The following is an 11,201-nucleotide window of genomic DNA, read 5'->3' on the forward strand; positions in this document are numbered from 1 at the left end:
TACTAACTCTGTTTCTCTGGAGAACCTTAATACCCATAAGCATGCACATTCTGTGGAAGTACTTATCAGATAAAAGAGCTATTTAATCATGTATTTAAATGTCTGTGATTTCCCTGCTTTAATCTGATTCATCTTTAGGTATCAGATCAAATACGCCTTTCTCTCTGAATTCTTCCTTGATTTTCTTAGGCATTTAGACACTTGCTGTGCTCTGTTTTCACATGATAGGTTATAATGCTTATCACATCCTATTATGTATCTTGTCATTTCTTGGTCTCCCTCAAGTCAAAAGCTTGATTTCCCTAACCTTAGCTCAGGCCCTAACTGGCTTATAGTAGGTGTTCAATAAATATTTTAAAATAAATAACTAATGCCAATAATATCTTCAACCTTTACAATATGTCAACCACATTCTGATCCCACAAGGTAAGGGGCTATTATTTGCCCCAATGCACAGGTGAAAAGCTAAAAATTAAACAACTTGTTCAAAATCATACAGCCAGAGCTTTGCGCAGTGGCGGTATTATAGCCAATGAGGTTTACCCAATGCACGATTATTGCTAATTCAAAATTACACAGCCAGTAGGAATCAAAGATGATTAGACCCGAGGTTTATATGATATCAGTTCGTGAACACTTAACCACAACTTTGCACCCCTTCTCAGCTGATGGAGAACATGAACCAACCAGAAATGCCAAGCACCAACTGTGTGCCTCTTATTGTGCTAGGCACCAAGGTAATAAAAAAGTTATAAAAATCATTACTTCTGGCTCTCAAAAACAGATGTCCTGTTTAAACAGAGGCAAAGAATATACAAGTAAATTCTCAATCGTGTGTGATGGGTGGAGGGAGAAAATGACTAAAAATCAAATAAATATCCCCTAATGGTCTCCACCAGTTTCATCTAAATTCATGAAGGGAAATGATGAAGTTCAATGATCTGCCATATGATGGTGGTATAAAAACTCTTCTCTCCATAAGCATATTTATTTCTAGCTTCACTAGAAGGATGAACTATTTATTCACGAAAATAGCGTGGTAAGAAAATACACTAAACTATGAGCTAGGATTAGCATAGATTTCCAAAGAAACTAATCATGCCCAAAAACATGGGTCTTTTTGTCACACCATTCTAAGATAAGTCGATTGAAGATCGTCGAAGAAGTACTGGATTATATTTCATTTATTCAGACCCAGGAAGTGGGTTAGTGCCTCAGGAAAACTTGTGCTCATATTAAGCAAAATTGTTATAGGTGCTGAACGAGTACTGTCTAATATACTGCATACTAACTGAAAGGTCATAAAACAAAGAGTAATCACAAATTGCCTGGCATTTAGATGAAAATGCTCAGACTACAAGAATTTACAAAACAGATATAATGCAAAAGTGATGACTGTGCCAGATTATTTCTATAAACCGAAATGCAGAAAATCATAACTCTCTTATAAATGGGAGGGCCAAGATGTCAAATAAAACAATAGTTTGAGAAGTTATCCTCCACCTATCTAGTATTTGTTTTTTTTACATAACTATACGCACTATGCACATAGTATCATTTTCATGATTCATTCAACAAAATAGTTAGTACTCACTCTACGGAAGGCATTAGAAATAGGTAGAAATAGGGGCACCTGGGTGGCTCTGTCGGTTGAGCATCTTTTGAAAGCAGCTCAGGTCATGATCTCACGGTCATGACATTTAGCCCTCCCTGCATGGGGCTCCGTGCTGAGCGTGGATCCTGCTTGGGATTCTCTCCCCTCTCTCTCTGCCCCTCCCCCACTAGTGCTCTCCCTCTCTCAAAAATAAATAAACTTAAAAAAAAATGTAGATAGAGACCAAAGACTTTGTCTTGTAGAATGTTACACACATTAAATCATTTAATTAAGAGTATGCCATGGCTATTATAGGCTGACCATGTCCCCTCAAAAGACCTCCTTACCCCATAAACATGACTTCATCTGGAAATACATTCTTTGTAGATGTGATCAAGGTAAGGTCATTAGAATAGGCTAATTCAATATGATTAGTGACCTTATAAGAAGAGAGACACAAAGACAGATAAAAAGGAAGGTGCTTATGTGAAGATGAAGGCAGAGACTGGAGGTAGGCTGTCAAAAGCTAAAGAACTACTGGGACTATCAGAAGCTAGAAGAAACAAGGAAGGATTCTTCCCGGGATCCCTTTACTGACCCTGAATTTTCAGACTTCTAGACTCTGGAACTGAGAAAAGAAACTTACTGTTTTAAGAGAAAGAGAGAAAGAGAGACAGAGAGAGAGAGAGAGAGGCCAACCAGCTGACATTTCCTTGGTGCTTAATGTGTGTCATGCTTTGAAGTAGGAGCTATTCATAATGTATCTTTTTTTTTAAGTTTCTTTATTTATTTTGAGAGAGAAAGAGTGAACAAGGGAGGGGCAGAGGGAGAGAGAGAAAATCCCAAGCAAGCTCTGCACTGTCAGTGCAGAGCCCACGGGGGCTAGATCCCACAACCACCCTGAGCCAAATTCACGAGTCGTTTGCTTAACCAGCTGAGCCACTCAGGTGCCCCCATAATTTATCTTATTTAAAGATGGTGTAGTTCTGTACTTCAGAGCCTGGTCTCACATGCCAGCTGTTTGCCCTTGGCCAAGTCAGATAACTTCTCTGTTCCTCAGTTTATTCACAGGGTTGCCATAAGGATTAAATATGGTAAGACATGTAAAGTGTTCACATTATCACTATCTTGGTCTTCCAACTCTCAGAGGTAGCGGCCAAAAGAGCATATGCCTCAGTATCTGTGAGACCTGAAGTCATATCTTGTTCCACTAGTTTCTATTTTGTGACCTGTGGCTAGTGTAGTCAACAATTTGCACTTCAGTTTCTTCATAATTAAACTGAGGACGATACCTATTTTTCAAGACGGTTTTAAGGATGAAAGGTAATGAACTCAATTTGCCTATCACCATGCCTGGCAAAATAAAAATTCTCATAGAATAGAAGTTGTTATTGTTAAGAAAATTGCATTGCCCTTGGAGCTCACTACTTCAATTTCAAATTCCAATGGTTGTTCAGAAGCTATTTATATTTTAATAAAAAATTCTGATTGCATGTTCATAATCTTTCATGATTAAAAGCATATACATCCATAATCCCACAGCCCACCAAGCTTATATCCCTAAACCCTTGAGCAAGTTTTTCTTCTATATTACCTTTTATTCTGCACTATTTTTAAAGACATACCAGATGTCTGAAGGGTGAAGGGGTCAGTTAAAACTACTGTTCAGTGTCAGACATGGTAAATTACTTATCCTACGCAAACATGTTCTTAACATCCAGATGCATTTTGCATAGCTGTTGCTTGCTTAAAAACCAAAGATAAAAAAAAAATTGAGATACTCAGTTTTATGACTTATATGAGATTAACTTAGAAATACCTATTTTCATGAAAATATTTCATGAAAATATTAACTTGGTTTGGTTTCAGTTTTATAATTCATTTTAAGATCATTTTATTCTATATAAATTCCACCTGTCTTTAATTTAATTAAAAGCAATTAATATTTACTAAGGATTTACTGTGTGCTAGGTCCTGGGAATAAAAATACAAAAATGGTATACCCCTTGCTATCTAAGAATCTGAATCTATTGTCACAGATAAATTGGAGACTTTGATTATCACTAGAGCAGGGTCATTATATATTTGGTACACTCTGTAAAAGTATTCAAAACTATTAGTAATCAAAAAAAAAAAAACAAAAAACCCAAAAAACTATTAGTAATTATTATTACAAAAACAAGATTAATTCTATTGATCTTTGACTCAAAATATACAATTCTAATATAACATAAAGTTGTACACAACTTAAGGTCTTTTTATAATTAGTTGTAAGTATATATGCAGGTTCAAATCTTCTAGTTAATTTTGTTTGTGTACTTCCTTGCTTGCTTGCTTTTTTCTATTTTAGTTAATTAATTCCATCAGTGTTTTATGGCTGGGTAAGAGGGTATAGTGTTGAATCTGGGGCACTACAGAAATCCTTGTCAATGAAGAATCATCTAGGTTGTCAGAAAATTTGAGTACTTTCCTCACATAGGGGGAAAATATTTTAAAATAGAAAAACTCACAAAAATATTTTAAAATGGGTTGTAACTTATCTCATACCATAAATATGTGGTTGACATCCAACAGATCGTCTATATTTATTGAATAAACCATCTTCCATATTTAGTTATCAGAGCAAGGTATTTGAAAATAGGTAACAAATATAGGAAAGTGAATAAAGCAGTTCTAAATGTCATCCAGCCTCCCATTTAAAAGACTTGAAAAAAGATGACTGTTCCCTCACTGTACCACAGACTGAGTGTCCCAGATGAAATTAATCTGAAAAATGAAGGTCAAGATGTAAAGGTCAAAATGACACTCTACCCTTCTCATAGTGTTTATGCATTATACCAGATAGTTTTCATATGATCATTTCTTATCATCTAAAAAAATATTCTGGAATGCAGGATAGCTCTTCTTATATTCATTTTACAATGAGAAATCTAACACTCAGAGAAAGAATTTTTACAAGGTTACATAATTAGTAAATGGAAGTATAGAAAGTAAGGTTCAAGACTTTTGACTCTATAATGTAATCTGGTAAAAATATGTAGGTCATTTTTTGACCATTTTAACTTCTGGGCTACTTATACTCTCTCTAGCATACTAGTGCTGTTTTATGTGCTAGACAATTCCAATATACTTTTTTAGATTATTCTTCCCCATCTTGGCCTCTCTCTTTCAGTGTTGATGCCAACTCACCTGCCACAGTCACTCATCCCCATGGCTCCACCTCAACCTTATCATTTCCAGCTATGGTGACTGTCCTATGTCTTTGTTCCATGCACACCCTTCTCTGACCAGCATCCCCTTTCTTTCCAGCTTACTCTATATTCCAATTCTACTAGTCCTTATGTAGCATCATGACTTAAATCCATTGATCCTACTCTTTTTTTCTCCTTGAAGGGCTCAAAAATTACAGGCATTATCTTCTTTATACCCAGAACTCTCGTCTCTCTCTTTTTTTTATCATACTACTAGATTGATCTGAAAAAAATAAAAGTGAACAATGTTAAGAATTTATAATATACCCCATTGGCACAAGGAACTGGGAAAAAATAATTCTATCTTTCCAGCCTGCTGAGAAGTAGATGACTGCATCCTCATTTTACTTGAGAGAAAACTGATCCTCATGGGATTAAGTGACTTGCCCAATGCAATAATTAATTTGTGTCAACTTGACTGGGCTAAAAGAAGCCCAGATAGCTAGGAGAACATTATTTCTTGGTGGATCTGTGAGGGTTTCCATAAGAGATTAGCATTTGATTGGTAAACTGAATAAAGATCACCCTCACCAATGTAAGTAGGCTTCATCCAACCAATAGAGGGACTGAATAGAACAAAAGGGCAGAGGAAGGGTGAATTTGCTCTCTTTCTTGAGCTGGAAGATCCATCTCTCCTGCCCTCAGTCATTGTTGTTTCTGGTTCTTGGGTCTTTGGGTTTGAAATGGAGCTACACCAATGTCTTCACTGGGCTCCAGTTTGCAGACGGCAGATTGTGGGACTTCTCATCCTCCATAATCACCCAAGACAGTCAGTCTCTCATAATAAATCTCTTTCTATGTATCTCTCTCTATAAATACCTATATCTATATATACTCACATAAAGATAGATATCCTATTGATTCTGTTTATCTGAAGAATTCTAACAACACCCAATGTCAAAACAATTTAAACCTAACTTCCCTACAGAGACAAAACTTAGTGAAAAGATTACCATTTTAGGAATCTAGAAACCCCTAGATTGCAATTCAAAAGCAGACTCTGTGAATTAGTTTAATAGACTAAAAGCACTTGAAAAAATAACTGCAGATAATAAGCTATGTTGAGAATATTAAAAATAATGTCTTTTCATCTATTTATTCATACAGAAGATAGATTCAATATCTTTGGTTTAGAAATTTGGAGGATAGGATTATCAAATTCAAAGCAATTCATCATACGGTAGGAGAAACATAGATAGATTGTATCTATATATCTATGTCTTTGTCTTTATTTTTATCTATCTTTATCATGTTTATCTTCATCTTCTCTGGAGAATCTGGAAAACCCTGACTGATACAGGGACAAAAAAATAATTTTGTAATGAAACCAGCAAAAGTTTACTGTAGTTTGGGGGAAAATTTTATTGATAGTTCTGAAGGTAAATTGCCATATTTGAAGGAAGGTTAAAAAGTAGAATCAACAGAATTTGGTGGCAGATTTAATGTGGAGGAAACCTAGACGTGATTAAGTAAAAACATGGAGTTTCTGGTTACGTCTATTTGGACTAGAGTGTTACTCATCAAAATAAATTCTGACTTGATTTCAGAGATTTCTCCAAGACCCTCTAGAGAAGAAGAGATGTAGGCAAGACAGTAGGCTCTGTCAGTCTGAAATTCAGAAGACAAGTGTGGGACAGAGGTATAATTGGTGGGTCATTGGGATACAGCCAATGATTAAAGGTACAAGAGGTAAGGTGGGCAGAGAACAAAGAGGAAGAAGAAAAGGGAGGCCCAAAATAGAGCTGAGAAACTTCAACAGTAAGGAGTCTTGGGTTCTACATTATTCTTGATCCAAATACATCACACCACAAAGAGCCCAGGCCTGTTTCCCAGATTTCATGCTAAAGTTGGGACAGTTTTAGCTAAAAGAAAGAACTGAGTTTGTCAGACACAATGGCTAACACTGGCCAACTTTATCGAATTTCTAATATATTGTTCTCTCCAAAGACACTTCACAGGTAGAGTAAACTCAAAGGTTTTCTCTTCCACAGCGTCCCTGCTGATCACCTCCCTCTTCCCTGGGTGCTCATCTTTTGAGCATGTACCTCTGTTAGAACAGTTGAGGATTTCTACTCTGCCTGTCCAAACAGATGTTTTTGTTCTATAAGGGCAGTAGCCATAGCAATTATCTGTGTCCCCACTACTCGTCTGGCATTTACTGGATATTCAAAGAGCCGTTATGAAATAAGTTCATGAAATCTTGTAAGTGTATTCTTTATTTTACCATAGCTATTATTGCTAGAGTCTTCGGAGCACAGATATTTTTAGCAAAAATTCCACTTCCAAATCAACTTTCTAAAGGCTTTTAAGGCAGAGTATGAAGTGCCATAAATCTACATTCAATCTATGCATTTTTCTTACATAATGTGTTTCCCTTAATGATAACATTTTAATCAGTACTTTGTGGATCCTTCCACGAAGGTCGTTTGCTTCTGATCTCAGCAATCCATCTCTTGTGCAGCAGAAGACCTTGTATGATGGCTCAGGTACATCAGAAAGCCAGAGCCCAGGAGTTTGGCAACGATAATGGAAAGGAGGTGTGCTCTACACCGTGTCAACTTATCACCATCTAAGAAGAGAAAGTAATTTGAAGGCTTTCATTCTGTTTGTGGACAATGAGGTCAGCATTAAACATTTTATAGAACTGCCCCCAAAGTGACCTCCTCTAACAACTTTTCCTCAATCTGTCAGGTTCTATGTGTTCAAAATAAGAACTGTGCATTCTACATCTCTACTCAAGGTTACTGAAAATCCTCTTTTGAAAGTGCATCAATGGTTTTAAAAATACACATGGAGAGAAAACTGAAACATGCATTTTCTAAGAAAAACAGAATTAAAAAGCTTCTTCCTTGTTGTTTTTTGTGGAGTTTTGTTTTTGTTTTTTTTGTTTTTGTTTTTTGTTTTTTAAGATGGAATCAGCTTTGATGTGATGGGTGCACTGAACATGTCAGGCAGAATGCTATCAAAAGAAATAGTTTGAAGCCGTTCCTGGGGGAATTTATATTTTGATGTCCAACTGTCCTTGTCTTACATAAAAGTATTTGGTTTAGACAAAAATTTACTTTGACCCAGAAATGACAAACATGTACAATTAATGTAAAAACAACAAATCTAGGCCTTGGAATAGGGGACTTTGAACTCTTTGATTAAAGGTAGTTCAAATAACCTGACTATATATTGCATTTGTAAGAAACCCCAATTTGTAAACTGGGAAAAAAAATTCTTTCACTAGGTGCTCTGAGAAAATGGCAAATCTGGAAACTGAATCTTGAGTATTCTTTTCGTCACTGAAAGATGACTAAAATCCACTGCTTCAGCAAAGATAATGTCCACATTGCTTGACTAAACATCTTAAGAAGTTAAAGAAATACATCTGTCTCTCTCTGTCTCTGTCTCCTTTTCTTCTTTAACAAACCAATTGACAAGAAAATGAGAGCAAAACAATTCTTGTTAGAGACCAGAGATAATTGTCAACCCACGCTGTTTTTCCTTACATTTTTGTTTTGCCTGAAGCTAACCTCATCTGTGAGTAAGGACCCTTGTGCATGCCAAAGAAACCAAATCCTTTCTGATTATAATCAAACAAAAACAACATTTCATGTATGAGACTTCAGTAACCACTGGGCAGCAAATATGCCCTTTCAGTGGGCAAGACCATCCAAATCTCAGACAAATTTCCTGTCTGACTTGACATGCACAGAAGAAAATGATATGGAGCCTTAAACTCAGCCCCATGGCTTTGCCTGGGGAACTTGGCTGGAGCAGTTGCCCAAAGCAGAAATGCTTCTGAAAGAGAACTTTTCAACCTCTTGTCTTCTTTCTTTTCTTTAACAGCAAATTCCTGCTGACCCCTGCTCAGCCTGGAGGCATTTGTCTAACAAGTGGAGGCACATCCTCAAAGGCAGAAAGAGAGATATAAACCCTTGCCCTGGAGGATTACAGTAGGAGCTGAGGGAACTGACTGGAGGTAGGGGAATGAGAGGGGAAGCTTCCAGCTTCATGCACAGTCATTTGCTAACCTCCAGCAGACAGACCACCAAAGAGCAAACAGGAGCATGGGAGCAGGTGAGGGGGGACCTGGGGGAAGAAGACAGAGGTGGGCTGCGGGGACAGGAGAGGAGGGGCCAGGGCGGGGGTCCCCAGTCATTGTATTTCTCTTGGGAAAAAATGCACATCTAGGAAAGGAGCTAATGTACAAGATGAGGAATCCCACTTAATGTCAGTGTGTTCTATATTTGGGGTTTGCATTTATTTTATGTCTCAATACGATGGAGAAGGGCCAGCCATCCACATCCTGACAGTGCCCACACGTTTAACTCAGTATAAACCATGCCAGTTTTCTCAGTGATGTGCAAAATCCAAGGCATTCCCATTTGACAAAGCTCCTGCTAGCCTAGAAAATGAAGTCACAGAATAGGGTTATAAAAATGGGCTCTATTTTCAAGGTTCATGTTTAAAAATTAAAAGGATGTAATAAGCACCTCTTCTAATATTATCTAAGCAGACACATACTGGGAGAGTACGCTTAACTTCGTTTGCAAATAATGCCCAAGTAGAGAAGAGCAGGCTGGGGCACATGAGGTCTCCCATCTTCCTCCTCCCGGGGCACAGGACCAATCCCCCTCCACGCCTCACTACCATCTTGGGCCTCACCTGGAGAGGCCCTGAATCCAGGTACAGGGAAGAAGGCTCAATCGGCTGAGTCAGCCTGTGTGCTGGGAATCATCCTAAGTGTCCTGTGATGAGTGATGAGATGGTGAGTGGTGGCCCTTCAATACTGCTTAATGGCAGGAAGAACCTACCTCTGAGAACTGCTCACCACCCTCCCAACAGAGAAAGTTGCTTTTTAGTAACCTTGCCTTCTCACAGTGCATAGGACTGGGCTACACTGAAGGAGTCTGAAAGCCATCTCCAAGTGTCGCCTTTCAGGCTGCAGAAATGAATTAACTGAAACAAAACCCACTCATGAATGCAAATGCACACTCTCTCCTGCACACACAAGGTAGTCAGGAAAGATAGTGACCTTTATAAAGCTGTGCCCCAGGCCCAGTGTTGATGCTGGCTAGCAGAGGCTGCTTAGAGCAGAGGTGGATGATGTGAATGCTGTAGCCCAGCTCCTGGGTGCCCCCCTGGGCACCGAAACCTGCTCCATCACTCACTATTTGTATTCCGTCATTTAGGTCTCGTTTTCTCACCTGTAGAAGAGATCATCACAGCACTTATGATTATAGTTGTCAGGAGGACTAAATGGCTTAGTTCGCGTGAAGGTGTTCAGGAGCACGCAGGTGCATAATGAGTATCTACTAAGAGCTGTGAATAGGATATGTTCACTCCTCACCGTAACTTAAGCCAGTATCTATTACTGGCCCATTTTACTGATTATCGCTGAGACTTAGTGCACATCTTGGGCCAGTGAGGAAGCCGCCTGTGTCACATCATGTATAAAAAGCTAGGTGGAGGTTCAAAGGCAAGCGTGTCAGACTCGAATGTCTTCTACACTGATTAATTTTTATTTTCCCATGTTATTGACACCATCCCAGAACAAGTTGGAACTGATGCAAAACTAAAGGGGAAAAATGCAATGCACAGCAGTTTTCACCTTTTTTCTTTTTCTTTTCCTTTTTAGGAAACAGGAATAGAGAAAGCTGGACAGTTTATTTTACTTCATTTTACTCATCAGCTTCCATTTTGTCTCCTCTGGCTCCTTATCTTTCTCTCTTCTCCTTTGCTCTCTTTCTAATGATAAAATGATCTGACATAACACAAAATGCAAATTATGAGCTACCGCCTTAAATTGTTCCAGTTCATTTAGCTCACCACGAGCATTCATTACAGCTAATTATCCTAACAGATTTTTATTATTCATAATTATTTTTTCATCTTGTAATGATCATAAATTTTAAAAATTCTGGCCATCACGAGTCACCATTCATGCTTGTCAGGGATTTTTTTTTTCATTTTTCCTTACAAAACATTTAGATGCTCATTATCATTGATATATTTGTAGGTTGGTATCACTCATATCGAATAAAGCCCTTTCGGGGTATTCGCAGTGACTTCAGAAACACAGCAGTTCTGAGGCCTAATGACAAACTGATGCTGTGCTTAATTTTAGAAAATCAAATTAACCTCCTCTGATTAAATGTACGGCAGGTTTCACTGTGTTAACTCTGTCAGGTTCAGGACTCCAGGCAGAGGGAGATACTTCCTTAACTCATCACTATGCAGAAAGTTTTTTTTTTTTTTTTTTTTTTTTTTTTTAAGATCATCTTCCCAAACTGGCACACGAGGCAAGTACCAGCATTCCCCGGGAATGAGAAAAGTATGAACAACCACCACCACCACCACAACCCAAA

General features: G+C 38.0%; 1 non-coding gene across 1 annotated transcript; it reads left to right on the top strand.

Annotated features, from left to right (window-relative positions):
• Positions 1–503: 503 nt before the first annotated feature.
• Positions 504–648, top strand: LOC115513112. The gene has a single exon (XR_003968538.1). It is a non-coding gene; the product is annotated as a U4 spliceosomal RNA (small nuclear RNA).
• Positions 649–11,201: the final 10,553 nt, after the last annotated feature.

This window comes from Lynx canadensis, chromosome B1, assembly GCF_007474595.2.
Source record: "Lynx canadensis isolate LIC74 chromosome B1, mLynCan4.pri.v2, whole genome shotgun sequence".
Taxonomy (NCBI): domain Eukaryota; kingdom Metazoa; phylum Chordata; class Mammalia; order Carnivora; family Felidae; genus Lynx; species Lynx canadensis.